The sequence below is a fragment of the Nyctibius grandis genome, chromosome 2 (genome assembly GCF_013368605.1).
Source record: "Nyctibius grandis isolate bNycGra1 chromosome 2, bNycGra1.pri, whole genome shotgun sequence".
Lineage (NCBI taxonomy): Eukaryota > Metazoa > Chordata > Aves > Nyctibiiformes > Nyctibiidae > Nyctibius > Nyctibius grandis.
The window spans coordinates 82813142-82829009 of NC_090659.1; positions in this window are offsets into that span (position 1 = coordinate 82813142).

Sequence of the window (15868 nt, forward strand, 5' to 3'; positions counted from 1 at the left end):
CCATCCCATACACGTCATTCTCGGTATAAAGCGGGGGGATCACGAGGGTCTCGCTCCTCTTGCTCCTCTTGCTCGCTCTTGCTCTTTCTGCTATGGCCGGTGTCCAAGGAGGACTCCGACTGTTTTCCTGCTGCCCCCGATCCCGATCCGTGCGTTCCTGAATCCAGCTCTCGACCGTCGCTAGGCCCAGCCTGGGCCTTCCCAGAGCCTGCCCTGCAGTGCCGGTGGTGACGTTGCCGACATCGGGGGAGCTCGATCTTGGTTTTGTATATATATTTGTATATATTTGATTATTCCAATATTATTATTATACTCTTTTTCATTATTATAGGTTTATTAAAACTGTTTTAACTTTCCAACCCGGAAGTCTCTCTCCCTTTTCCCTTTCCCTTTCCCTTGGGGGGGGGGGGGGAGGGTTAACAGAGAGCGTCTGCTGCAGGTTTAATCGCCAGCCCAGCTTTAAACCGTGACAGAGTTTAATGGATTTTTTTATATAGGGAAGATATGCTGGATCTTTCCACTTCTTTTTCTGTTTAAACGATTTGAGTAATTCAAATTTATACTGAAATAACCAAGAAAAGAATAAAAACTTATAGGAAATATTTTCCCATTTACGGAAAAAGCAGAATAGCATAGTTTGAAGTTCTTACTACAAAGCTCTTGACCCTTTAAACTAGTTAATATGAATATCTTTATATTGACTACAACAGTCAGATTATGCTACTAAATTTTCCTAAACCCCGATTTCTTTATGAACTGCCAATAACTTTTACTGAGTTCACTCTTTGTCACCTCTGTTTAACACTAATGTGTGTACAGCATTTATTCACAGTTATGTCTTTTTATTGTAAGCACACACATAGAAGAAAGTTAAGTATTTCGATCCTTCTGTGTGCAGAAAAAAAATCTTAAAAATTACATTTCAATTACATTACAAATTATGTGCAATGGAAATGATAGGGATGAGTATCACAACTGTAGATAGGAAAAGAGTTGGTTAGAAAAGGAGCAATAATTTTTAGTGTAAGATGAACAAATATAGGGATAGAGAAATATTAACAATGAAATTCATCAAGGTTAATTTTCAAATAATTTTTACAATCTTCATTAATATTTCTGTTAATTAACCTGGAAAAAAAGCAGGGATATATTAACAAATTTTTCTCGTGACACAAGATTAAAGCTATTTAAAATACAATGGAGAATAAGAATATTATGGAGAAAGAGTTGCTTGGCTTTGTAGTAACTTAAGTTATAGAAATGGTATCGAAGTACTAAAAAGATCAAGATCATGTGGCAATGAATTAATACAATTTTTTTCCTGTTTATTTAGAAAGATAAGCAGATATGTGAAAATACTGAAAGACAAGATTATGCATTATCATAATGTTTGTTTGATCTTTTGCATGTGGGCATGAGTAAACTTTACACATCCTTCTGTCACCTCCAGGTACAGGCTCCTAGCAGTTCCTAATATAAGCCACTTGTAATCAGCAGTCACTTTTCTCTCTCAGCCCAGACTGAAGCATGGAATAATGCGTTTCTCCTCACAGCAAGGATTATTAGCTCAGGAAGTACGCCCCACTAGATATAGGCATACTTTTGTTGTTGTTTTTGTTTAGAGCTAGCTTATATCTAGTAAGGCACAATGATACACAGTGGGTTTTTTACATCTGCCTTCAAGAGATTGTGGTTTTTTGTCTTTTATGGAACAGCTATAAATCATCAAGTTAATGTGGTCATAAAAAAATATACATATTTGTGGTGCATCAGTCAACATTTTCAATAGAAATAAAATGAATTACATTACAGAAGGCATTAAAATATTGCATATAATTTTGATCAACCACATTAAAGAAAGAAGAGTTTGAACTGGAACAAGGCTTAGGTTCAACAAGGCTAAGTGTCAGGTCCTCCACTCGGGGCACAACAACCCCATGCAACACTACAGGCTTGGGGAAGAGTGGCTGGAAAGCTGCCTGGTGGAAAAAGACCTGGGGGTGTTGATTGATGGCCATCTGAATATGAGCCAGCAGTGTGCCTAGGTGGCCAAGAAGGCCACCAGCATCCTGGCTTATATCAGAAATAGTGTGGCCAGCAAGGCAAGGGAAGTGATCATCCCCCTGTACTCGGCACTGGTGAGGCCAAACCTCAAATGCTGTGTTCATTTTGTGCCCCTCACAACAAGAAAAACATTGAGGTGCTGAAGTCCAAAGAAGGGCAACGAAGCTGGTGAAGGGTCTGGAGAACAAGTCTTAAGAGGAGCGGCTGAGGGAACTGGGGTTGTTGAGTGTAGAGAAAAGGAGGCTGAGGGGAGACCTCACTGATGTCTACAAGTACCTTAAAGGAGGTTGTAGCAAGGAGGGTGTTAGTCTCTTCTCCCAGGTAACAAGCAGTAGGACGAGAGGAAGAAGCCTCAGATTGCACCAAGTAGGTTTAGATTTGATATTAGGAAAAATTTCTTCATGGAAAGGGGTATCAAACATTGGAAAAAGTTGCCCAGGGAAGTGGTGGAGTCACCATCCCTGGAGGTGTTTAAAAGACGAGTAGATGTGATGCTTAGGGACACTATTTAGTGGTTGACTTGGTAGTGTTAGGTTAATAGTTGGACTCGATGATCTTAAAGGTCCTTTCCAACCAAAACTATTCTGTGATTCTGTGAAGATTATTGTGGAAATGGAGAAGTTATACTGAAGTTGATCAGTAGATTTTAGGGCTTCTCACTTCTCGCTATGGCTTATACCATACTAAAGTCATAGGAGTGCATGATTTCAGGTACTGTTGTAATTTCAGGTACTATCAGTTTTGTACGTCTTATTTAAAACTGACCCTCATAGAGAGATGCAAAGACTTCGCACATCAACAATGCTCGATATTCATGTATTATGAAAATGGTGGGTTTTTAGAAGCCAAGTTAGTATATTCAAATAAATAGACATGGGTCTTAAAAAGTGATGGTTATTTTCCATGGGGAAATTTCAAAGGATATTATAAATAAAAAAAAATTGTGAAAAAAGTTTTTTTAAACAAAAAGATGTTTTCCATTTTCAGTTAACATGTTTTTCTTTAGTTACAGAAGTTCCATCAAATAAAACTTTTGAGATTTCACATGAATAGTAATTTCTCTGCCATAAGCATCTACATACAACAAGGAAAAACACAGCCTGTCTGTTGTAGACCAAGAAAATCAGGCAACTGGTTTTTCAGTGGAAGATAAAGCTGAAGCACAGCATCAATTGATTCAAAAAGCAGAAAATTCAGAGTCTCTTTTAGAGGGGAAGAGGTGCTGTAGCAAAGGATGCTAAGACTGGTGTTTGTGCTTGCCTGTAGATACAGACAGCAGGAGAGTTCTCTCTGCTGAAGTAATGAATAATTAAAACACGCTTAGAACCTAGCATATAGTGTGGCAGGATGCTATCAGACTAGCTGTTGGAGACAACAAAAATTACATCCTGTTGGCTATTAATGTGGAGGCATGAATAATGTTGGCTCTTAAAACAGTGCAAGAGATCTGAAAGCACCTAAGTTGAGGACTTTATTTTCTGATGGTTATTACAATTGGCGAAGTTATGCACGTAGAGTGACATTATACTAGTTAGCAAGTTGTTTCCTTCCCATCATCACAGAGATTTAGAATAACTGATGCTATCTCGAGACAGGCCTTCTGCTGCCTCTTTCTCCTTGCAGCCCATCATTTAACAGTAGAAAACATTCATTTTGGTCAAGCAATATTGGCTTTCGTAAATTTTATTATCTTCTTGTCCATCATGCATTTGGGAATGGATTCGGAGAAGACAGGCTTCATGATCTTTCTAAGGACTGAGGTGAGGTTGAATGGCCTTTAGGTTCTTGAGTCCTCCTTCTTTAAAATAGACACAGCATGATGAATTTTCTGAGTTGTTGGCAACAGCTCCTGAACAGTGTGATTTTTCATAAATGAATGACAGTGGTAGTCCAGTTTAATCAGCCAGTTCTTTCAACATTCTCAGGTGAATTAAATCAAATCTCATAAAAATTAAATTGTTTAGCAATAATGTACAGATCTTTTAAATTCCACCTCTGCTGTCTGTACATTTTCTGTATGCTTCGTTTTTTATATTTTAGTTCACCAAGAAGTTTCTTGCTTAGTCAAATAAGATTTCTGCCAAAATTTCCAGACTTCCTGAGTTCATCTCTTTGTCAGATGGTCAAAACCAGCCTTCTGACCACAGTATCTTCTGATCTTCACCTAGAGAAACAGAAAATATGTCTTTGGCTTCATGCTGGACCTCTACACAGCCAGTGAGTTGTTTTACACAGAGTGCAACTCTCTCTCCTCTCCTTATCATTCTTTAACAGTCTACATGCATTCATGTGTTCCTGTTGTGTTATCTCTGTTATTCCCATGGTCTCATAACCTTGTCTCAGTACAAGAATTTGCAATTCTTCCTGTTTACTTCTCTAAGTACTTTGTGTTAATGTACAGATGCTTGAGAAAAGATTCTAAATGTCCTGTCTTCTGAGAGGGATTGTGAGTCTCCCTTATTCCATGAAAACCTCTTATTCTGTGGCTTTCCTTGATTATTTCTGGACCTAGATGCCTGTCATCCAGTTAACTCATGTTAAAGCTCTTCTTACTAGTTTAATAAGTTTGCTATTCACTGTCTTTATCAGATGTATTTTCATTTCTTGCCAGCAGTCTTTCTCCTTCATCAAATTCACCATTATTGAACAGGCCAAACTGTGTTCGCTGACACCAGATATGCAGCCAGGTGTTGGTTTATTGTATATGAATGCTCTTACCATAGTCTTTCCCCTTGACTGAAAATACTGTAGAAAAAAATCAATTAGTCCCTTGAGTGTTCCTCTTTCTCAGTTTCAAGAGCCCTGAATATGTTTTGTCATCAGTTACAAGTGGAGAGGGGGCCTTTCTCTTGCTCTGAAAAGTAACAGTTTTCCAGCTGTCACCCAACTGAGAGTTTTTGTTACCTTCCTGTTCTCTGTGTTGTTCCACTCCTCCTGACATAGACAGGGACACCCTTCCACTAGACCAGGTTGCTCAAAACCCCATCCAACCTGGCCTTAAACACTGCTAAGGAGGGGGCAGCCACAACTTCTCCGGGCCACCTGGTCCAGTGTCTCACCACCCTCACAGTAAAGAATTTCTTCTTAATATCTCATCTAAATCTACCCTCTTTCAGTTTAAAACCATTACTTCCCATCCTATCACTACATGCACCTGTAAAAAGTCTCTCTCCATCTTTCCTGTAGGCCCCCTGCGGGTACTGGAAGACTGCTAGAAGGTCCCTCCAGAGCCTTCTCTTCTCCAGGCTGAACAACCCCAACTTGCTCAGCCTCTCTTCATAGGAGAGGTGCTCCAGCCCTCTGATGGTCTTTGTGGCCCTCCTCTGGACTCATTCCAACAGATCCATGTCCTTCTTATGTTGGGGGCCCCAGAGCTGGACGCAGTACTCCAGGTGTGTTCTCACGAGAGTGGAGTAGAGGGGCAGAATCACCTCCCTTGACCTGCTGGCCACGCTGCTTTTGATGCAGCCCAGGATACAGTTGGCTTTCAGGGCTGCAAGCACACATTGCTGGCTCATGTTAAGCTTCTCATCGACCATCACCCCCAAGTCCTTCTCCTCAGGTCTGCTCTCAATCCATTCTCCACCCAGCCTGTATTTGTGCTTGGGATTGCCCTGACCCATGTGCAGGACCTTGCACTTGGCCTTGTTGAACTTCATGCGGTTCATATGGGCCCAACACTCAAGCCTGTCAAGGTCCCTCTGGATGGCATTACTTCCCTACAGCGTGTTGACCACACCACACATCTTGGTGTTGTCGGCAAACTTGCTGATGGCAGACTCAATCCCACTGTCCATGTTGCCAACAAAGATGTTAAAAAGCACTGGTCCCGATACCAACCCCTGAGAAATGCCACTCTTCACTGGTGTCCACTTGGACATTGAGCCGTTGACAGCAATTTTTTGAGTGAGACCATCTAGCCAATTCCTTATCCACCCAGTGGTCCATCTGTCAAGTCCATGTCTCTCCAATTTAGAGCCAAGGATTTTGTGTGGGACAGTGTCAAATGCTTTGCACAAGTCCAGGTAGTTATCATCAGTTTCTCCCTATCTCTTTTTTGTCTATAAACTGGCTAAGGGTGCTCTCTCTTCCATTATGTAGGTCAGATTTGTGGAAGACCCTCAGTCTGCAAACAGCTGTGCTTTACTTGGGGAGCATAAGATTTGCTTGGGAACACTGCACTGAGAATAGTTTTTGCTTGCTTCTAAGATAAAGGAGCCGAGACCAGTTCACAGGGATTTTTGAGGCATGAAAGAAGTAAACATGTGTGGAAGGTCAGTTCTGAACACAGAGCTGAAAACAAGGAATGGTTGTTGATGTTTTGAGTCCAGAACACTGGCTCTTCCCAGAATGGGTGATGAGTGCTTAGCGTGTGAATGTTGATGTTATCTTGAACTGCCTAGTCTGGCTCCTGCATTGTAGCAGTTAAATAGAGTAGTAGCATAACAATAAAAAGCCTTAGGCCTTTCGGCTTCAGGCCCTTGCATCCTTGATCTCAGAGTCTGTGCCTTCCTTGCCACCCGCCGCACAGATTGTTCCATCCCATTAGACTGCAAAGGCAAGCTGAATCTGGTTGTTCTCTTCCCATTGATAGGTCCAGATAGGACCAAGGATTAAGATGTTATTCTGAAGGATGAGATGCAAAGATGACCAAACGTGTTCCTTCTCTCCAGCTGACCTGATTGGAATTCAGTAGTGAATTTGCACTTATCCTCATGCTTGTGATCTACAGTTCATGCACACCCATGAATCCCTCAAATCCTTGACCAGACCTGAATCCATGACCAGATCCTGCGCTCCATTTTCTAGTCTATAGCTTCAGCCTTGGTTCTTTCCAAATTCTGGTCTCCTACTCACTGGCTAATCCATCTTGAGTTTGCTAATGAATAATGTTCCTCCCTCTGCCTGCCCTTCAGCTCCATAATAGAGAGTAAGGTCACACAGAAAATAGGTAAGAACAGAATCTAATAAGATGTGACAGGTTGTGGTAATCAGGCATGGGGATTGGCCAGACTAGTGTTTTGACCATCATCTTGTTTGTACATGACCAGCTGCTGATCTCCCTCTTCACTTTCCCACTTGTTATTCCCCAGTCCACTCTGATCCTTCATTTTCCCACTTTTTGTGCTTCCCCTAATTCACAGAATCACAGGATGGTTAGGGTTGCAAGGGACCTCTGGACATCATCTAGGCCAATCCCCTGCTAAAGCAGGTTCACCTAAACACGTTGCACAGGGTTGCGTCCAGGTGGGTTCTGAATATCTCCAGAGAAGGAGACTCCACAACCCCCCTGGGCAGCCTGTTTCAGTGCTCTGTCACACTCAAAGTAAAGAAGTTTTTCCTCATATTGAGATGGAACTTCCCATGTTTCAATTTGTGCCCGTTGCCCCTTGTCCTGTTACTGGGCACCACTGAGAAGAGTCTGGCAAACATTCCATGAAGTTTTTCACATGCCAATCACCCCTTAAAACATCCCTTTATACGTTTCACACAATTCCACAAGATCTCTCAAGTATATCATAAGAAGTCTGCTCCTGCTCGTGAGATTCATGATAATCTGGTCTGTCCTTGTCTTACCAGTTAGCAAGGAGTTCCTTCAGTGGCTCATCAATGAGTGGCCTGAGACTTGTGGTCCTTGTTATTGTCTCTATCGCCTTCTGTTCATTAGACTCTGTGTACTTATGTGTTTAATTTATTACTTTTACTACCTTCTAATTATCTGTTATTTTTAACAACCTTTAATAAGATTTCTTCCCAAACCGGGTATGCTTTAAATTCCAGGTATTCACCTATTCTTTACATTCCACATATTCCTACATACACAGTCAGCTCAAGGGAAATAAAACACCATCTTGAGTTAGGTGATGAAGTTCTCAATATATTAGATGGTCTAATAAAGACTGAATATCAGACAGCGTATCAGGCACCTTTGGTTTGTGTAAATACTGAAAAATTTTCAGATTAATTTCACATTTCATACTCTCTAACACAATCTTTTTTGAGTGAAGACTTACTTACTTTTAGTTTTCATGGTAGGCTTTGTTTGCTTATTATTGTTTTTTTTCCCTTGAAAATAGATCCCTATAGATCAGCTTAGTAGCGGACCAAAAGACATATCCATCAGACACACCTCACCCTCTCCCTGCCATATGGAAGAAAGGACATACTTTTTATCTTACTTGTTCTTTTACTGCCATGTTAAAAAATATAACTTTCTTTCCATGCTTATCCTCCTGTGACATCTCAAGATACAATATGAAAAAGTAATAGAAAGAAATCAGGACTGACAGGATGATCTCTTTTCATATAAAGTCATATCATTATTGATATGGACAGGAATCTGTACCCACTGACATAATTGCTTTTTTGTAGCTTGTTGTACCAATAAGGGGAAAAATGTAAAGAAAGAATATAAGGGAATTACAGAAAGTTGTGGAAAAGTAGAATTAAACAAAAATCATTATAAGATTTAGTTGAACCATAACTGAACAGACATGAGCTCTGGGTCAATTGACACTTAAGTGTTAGAACTGGTGACTGTAAATAGTAAAAAAGGAGTCTCCTGTTTCTTAAGTGTCATGATCACGCTTTTTGAACTGATGACAACCTTAACTCTATGTCAGAATAAAGCTTACAGTTCAACGATGATCTATGACAGGTGACAGATCTCATCTAAGACTAGAAAACTCTCTTGTACTCATTACTTTTTTACCTCTATCCATACTGTTTTCTATTAATTCCTTTTCTCTTTTTTCTCCCATTTGGCAAGCTATGAATAACATCCACTTATCTTTTAGGCAACATATAAATAAGCCCACAATGTGTTAAAGTTTATAAACTCTAAATAACAGAAATATTATCTAAATTTCCTCTTTTTAAGTTATGATAGTGAAAAACAGTGATGAAAGTAATGTACAAGTTCAAAGATATGCTTTTAACCTGTTTCTCTTCCAAATGTATAAACAAAAACAGAGACAGTGCCAAAGACTCTCAGTCAAAAAAGAAGAAGTAACACCACTTAGGGAAATTAATTTTTGACTGCACTGGTGTCCAGGTTTGGCCCAAACCAGGCCAATTAGTCTTAGAGAAACCAAGGTCACTGCTAAATTCCTCACTGCTTATGAGTGAAGAGCCGAAGGGGGGTTACTCCTGCAGGGAAGAGCAGACAGGGCAGGTGACCCAAGATTGACCAATGAAGGTATTCCATCCCATACATGTCATTCTCACTTTCCTATTTATCACTAACCCACTGCCTCCTGGAGGTGGGGCCTAGGAGGGAGGGGCCCTCCTGTCTCCCACTGATTGGTACCAGCTTTGCCAATTTTCCAGTTAAAAGCCTGCAGGTGTGCTGGCAGGGGAGCTACTGCATTTTCCCCTCTGCCTGTGCTGGGGGGAGCAATTCTGCCTGAGGAGGATTTCTAAGCTCTCGATCTTGGTTTTGTATATATTTGATTATTTCTATTATTATTATTATACTCTGTTTCATTATTACAGTTTATTAAAACACTTTTAACTTTCCAACCTGTAAGTCTCTCTCCCTTTTCCCTTTCCCTTAGGGTGGGGGGGGGGAGGGTTAACAGAGAGTGTCTGCCACAGGTTTAATAGCTGGCCCAGCTTTAAACTGTGACAGATTTATTGGCACCCAACGTGGGGCTCGAGAGAAGCTCCAACAGGTTGCTCTGATAAGTTGAATCTTGGCTCTGGTGGGAGGAGACCTGGAGAGCTCAGCTCAGAGAATATCAGATTTCTTCCTTTGAGATTTACGAGGGGTTGGAAAGTTAAAACAGATAGTTAAGATGGTGATGTCATTTTTGAATGCTGTGTTATCTCATTTTTTTATGGAGTTTCTTTCACAGTTGAGTATTGCAATGATGCCTTACCTGCTGTGGGCACTGTGTTATTGCTTGCTTCTTATGAATGTTTACATGCAGTTTAGCAGTGGGCGCTGGTCGAAATGTGTCGTTTTGGTATGGGTTTTGATACTGATTTATGTCGTGATAAACTGGGCAGTTATTATTCCGATCTCTTATTTCTATGATACAATGATGGGCAGCTTTAATCGCGAATCGGTAGCTGCGCACACCGGGCGTCTTTTAACTGATTTTGATAGTATCTGCTCCTTTTTTGCCAAGGTGATCCCTGCAAAATTCGAATAGGGCGTGCTTTTATTTGTGTGTGTCCTGAATGTGTTTCTGGTGTGGTATGTGATTAGAGGTCAGTGCAGCAACAGCGGTAGGTATTATGCTGCCCCTGTAACCAGGAGAAAACACCAAAAGAAATCAGCTAGTAAAGTGAAGGATGATGACTCAGAGCCTTCTAAGGCAGAGCCATCACATGACCCAGGTGAGGGCCCTTCTCAGTCAGAGTCAGGGCCTGACACAGATGGGGGTTTCCTTGGTTGTCTTTTTAAAGCAGACCCATCACACAAGAAAGATCCTTCTAAAGCAGAACAATCACAGGAGGACTCGGACTCGGAAGTAGAGATAACCTACCATTCCTTATCCCTGAAAGAACTGCGAAGTATAAGGAAAGACTTTAGTCGTTATGACCGTGAGCCTATTATTACCTGGTTGCTCCGATGCTGGGATAATGGGGCGGATAGCATAGCATTGGATGGTAGAGAAGCCAGACAGTTGGGATCCCTGTCCAGAGATGGTATTGATAAGATGCTTCCAAGAAGGTCAAACACTATCAGTCTCTGGAGGCGACTCTTGTCAGCTGTAAAGAGCAGGTATCCCTATAAAGATGATGTTATGAGTTACCTAAGCAAATGGACCACTATAGAAAAAGGTATTAACTACCTTAGAGAACTAGCTGTGCAAGAGATCATTTATAGACACCGACGGGACATTGTAGATCCTGTAAATCCTGATGAAGTGGAATGCAACAGATCCATGTTCCGGAAGGTTGTGAGGAGTGCTCCACCGACACATACCCATACGTTGTCAATATTAGCATGGGGAGAAGATGCTAGGGCATGACCTAGTGTGGGCGAAATGACTAACTGTATGCGACAGTATGAAGATAGTATTTCTTCCCCACTGCAGGCCCGTGTCTCGGCTGTGGGAAAAGTGACTAAGGAAGATAAGGACTCATTTAAACAACTGTCAGACAAACTGTCCAGGATCGAGAATCAACTTAAATCTCTACCTACACAGGCCCGCGTTGCAGTCTTTAGGAGGAAACGCCCTCCTACAGGACCAGCTCAAAGGAAATGGAACACGTCACGAGGTATCCTGTGGTTTACCCTGCGTGATTATGGGGAGGACATGAGCAGATGGCATGGACAATCTACTAGTACCCTACAGGCACGAGTACGTGAGTTGCAAGCTAAAAGAAATACCAGAGAGAATTTTTCTAGGAGGTGAGCAGGACTCCAGTCACGGTAGATGGGCCTCAGGTCCCTATTTCCCAAATATGAATAGGGGAAATGAAGGTCCAATCCCCGTGAGTTGCATGAATCCAATCTTTAATTAGAGGGGCTCTGCCTCCAGCCAGGAGGAGGAGAGGGACAACCGAATTTATTGGACTGTGTGGATTCGATGGCCTGGCACATTAGAACCACAAAAGTATCGAGCCTTGGTAGACACTGGTGCGCAGTGCACCCTCATGCCATCGAATCATAAAGGGACAGAATCTATCAGTATTTCAGGAGTAACAGGGGGATCTCAAGTGTTATCTGTATTGGAGGCCGAAGTGAGCCTAAATGAAAATGAATGGAAAAAGCACCCCATTGTGACTGGTCCAGATGCTCCATGCATCCTTGGCGTAGACTACCTCAAGAAAGGGTATTTTAAGGACACAAAAGGGTATAGATGGGCCTTTGGTATAGCAGCTGTAGAGACTGAGGACATTAGACAGCTGTCTACCTTGCCTGGCCTCTCAGAGGATCCTTCTGTTGTGGGGTTGCTGAAGGTTGAAGAACAACAGGTGCCAATTGCTACTACCACGGTGCACCGACGACAATATCGCACCAATCGAGACTCCCTGATCCCCATTCATAAACTGATTAGACAATTAGAAAATCAAGGAGTGATTGGCAAGACTCGCTCACCCTTTAATAGTCCTATATGGCCAGTGTGAAAGTCTGATGGAGAATGGAGATTAACTGTGGACTATCGTGGCCTAAATGAAGTTACGCCACCTCTGACTGCTGCTGTGCCAGACATGCTAGAACTTCAATACGAACTGGAGTCAAAGGCAGCCAAGTGGTACGCCACTATAGACATTGCTAATGCATTTTTCTCTATTCCTTTGGCACCAAAGTGCAGGCCACAGTTTGCTTTTACCTGGAGAGGTATCCAGTACACCTGGAATCGACTGCCCCAGGGGTGGAAACACGGTCCTACTATTTGCCACGGACTGATCCAGACTGCACTAGAAAAGGATGGAGCTCCAGAACATTTGCAATACATTGATGACATCATTGTATGGGGTGATACAGCAGCAGAAGTTTTTGACAAAGGGGAGAAAATCATCCAAATTCTTCTGAAAGCTCGTTTTGCCATAAAAAGAGGCAAGGTCAAGGGACCTGCCCGGGAGATCCAGTTTTTAGGGATTAAATGGCAAGATGGGCGTCGCCAGATCCCGATAGAGGTGATCAACAAAATAACAGCTATGTCCGCACCAACTAACAAAAAGGAAACACAAGCCTTCTTAGGCGTTGTGGGTTTCTGGAGAATGCATATTCCAGATTACAGCCAGATTGTACGCCCTCTTTACCAAGTGACCAGAAAGAAGAATGATTTTCAGTGGGGCCCTGAACAACGACAGGCTTTTGAACAGATTAAACAAGAGATTGTACATGCAGTAGCCCTTGGACCAGTCCATATGGGACAAGATGTTTAAAATGTGCTCTACACCACAGCTGGGGACAATGGTCCTACCTGGAGCCTCTGGCAGAAAGTGCCAGGGGAGACTCGAGGTCGACCCCTAGGATTTTGGAGTCGAGGATACAAGGGCTCCGAGGCCAATTACACCCCAACTGAAAAAGAGATACTGGCAGCATATGAAGGAGTTAGAGCTGCCTCAGAGGTAATCGGTACTGAAGCACAGCTTCTCCTGGTACCCTGATTACCAGTACTAGGCTGGATGTTCAAGGGTAAGGTTCCTACTACTCATCATGCAACTGATGCTACATGAAGTAAATGGATTGCATTAATTACACAGAGGGCTCGAATAGGAAACCCTAATCGCCCAGGAATCTTAGAAGTGATCATGGACTGGCCAGAAGGCAAAGACTTCGGAATGCCACCAGAAAAGGAGGTGACACGTGCTGAAGAAGCCCCACCATATAATGAACTACCAGAGGATGAGAAGCAGTATGCCCTGTTCACCGATGGATCCTGCCTTCTTGTAGGAAAACATCGGAAGTGGAAAGCTGCTGTATGGAGTCCCATATGACGAGTCACAGAAGCCACAGAAGGACTAGGTGAATCAAGTCAATTTGCAGAGGTAAAAGCCATCCAGCTGGCTCTAGACATTGCTGAACGAGAAAAGTGGCCAAGGCTGTATCTTTATACTGACTCATGGATGGTGGCAAATGCCTTGTGGGGGTGGTTAAAGCAGTGGAAGCGAAGCAACTGGCAGCGTAAAGGGAAACCTATTTGGGCTGCTGAATTGTGGCAAGATATTGCTGCTCGGCTAGAGAAACTAGTCGTGAAGGTACGTCATGTAGATGCTCACGTACCTAAAAGTCGGGCAACTGAGGAACATCGAAACAACCAACAAGCAGATCAGGCTGCTAAAGTGTTCCAAATAGATTTGGACTGGGAACATAAAGGTGAACTATTTTTAGCTCGGTGGGCTCATGACACTTCAGGTCATCAAGGAAGAGATGCAACATACAGATGGGCTCGTGACCGAGGGGTGGACTTAACCATGGACTCTATTGCACAGGTTATCCATGATTGTGAAACATGCGCCGCAATTAAGCAAGCCAAAGGGTTAAAACCTTTGTGGTATGGGGGGCGGTGGTTGAAATATAAATATGGGGAGGCCTGGCAAATTGACTATATCACACTCCCTCAAACCCGCCAGGATAAACTCTATGTGCTTACCATGGTGGAGGCGACCACCGGATGGTTGGAAACATACTCTGTGCCCCATGCCACTGCCTGGAACACTATTCTGGGCCTTGAAAAGCAAATCTTGTGGCGACACGGCACGCCAGAGAGAATTGAGTCGGACAATGGGACTCATTTCAAAAACAGTCTCATAGATAACTGGGCCAAAGAGCATGGCATCGAATGGGTATATCACATCCCCTATCATGCACCAGCATCTGGGAAAACTGAACGATACAATGGGCTGTTAAAAACTACCCTGAAAGCAATGGGGGGTGGAACCTTTAAAAACTGGGATAAGCATTTGGCACAAGCTACCTGGCTAGTTAACACCAGAGGATCTATCAGTTGAGCTGGCCCTGCTCAGTCAGACCTTCTACATACAGTAGAAGGAGATAAAGTCCCTGTGGTGCATGAAAGGAATCTGTTGGGAAAAACTGTCTGGGTTCTTCCTGCTAAGGGCAAAGGTAAACCCATTCGTAGGATTGCTTTTGCTCAAGGACCTGGATGTACTTGGTGGGTGATGCTGCAGGATGGTGGAGTCCGATGTGTCCCTGAAGGTGATCTAATCCTGGGTGAGAATACTTAATTCTGAACTGCATGATGTTAATTGCTGCATAATACTAACAGTGTTCATAAGTGTCTTTCAGGTTGAAGCAGTGGTGATGAGACTGGAGCTAGCTGCAAGTGGCGTCCAGTAACCTCCTCAAGACTGACATCTTTAACCTGCAACCCGTGGGCACGAACTGTGACAAAGCTCATACCATCTCTCCTGCCGTGGGAGACTCCTAGCCAGATGGAAACCCACAATCCTGAACTAAATGAACTTGATGAATTTTTTTGTATAGAGATGAATCATAAACTAATGTTATCTGTATATATTTTAAAAGGAAAAGTTAGTGGTGATCTGAGTATGACGTGAATGGTATGGAATAAGGGGTGGAATGTCCTGGTTTGGCCTAAACCAGGCTAATTTTTCTTTCAGTGATTTTTACTTTCAGCTAAGTCTCCTCTAAGTAACTGCACTTTCTGAAACTAACTGCATGTTTTGCAGACAGTGTCTGCTTCCAGGACTGATAACGCTCGAAGTTTGTAGTTATCGCTGAGGCACCAGTAGGGATGTTGTGCAGAAAGGCTCTTGCTGCACTTGTTCTTAGAGAAACCAAGGTCGCTGCTGAATTCCTCCCTGCTTACGAGTGAAGAGCCGAAGGGGGGTTGCAGCTGCAGGGGGGAGCTGACAGGACAGGTGACCCAAAATTGACCAACGAAGGTATTCCATCCCATACACGTCATTCTCAGTATAAAGGGGGGGATCACGAGGGTCTCGCTCTCTTTCTGCTATGGCCGGTGTCCAAGGAGGACTCCGTCTGTTTTCCTGCTGCCCCCGATCCTGATCTTTGCATCCCTGAATCCAGCTCTCAACCGTCGCTAGGCCCAGCCTGGGCCTTCCCAGAGCCTGCCCTGCAGTACCAATGGTGACATGGCTGACTTCAGGGGAGCTCAATCTTGGTTTTGTATATATATATTTGTAGATATTTGATTATTTCTATTATTATTATTATACTCTTTTTCATTATTATAGTTTATTAAAACTGTTTTAACTTTCCAACCCGGAAGCCTCTCTCCCTTTTCCCTTTCCCTTTCGGGGGAGGGTTAACAGAGAGCATCTGCCACAGGTTTAATAGCTGGCCCAGCTTTAAACCGTGACATTCTACTAACCAATTTACAGGTCAAGTATA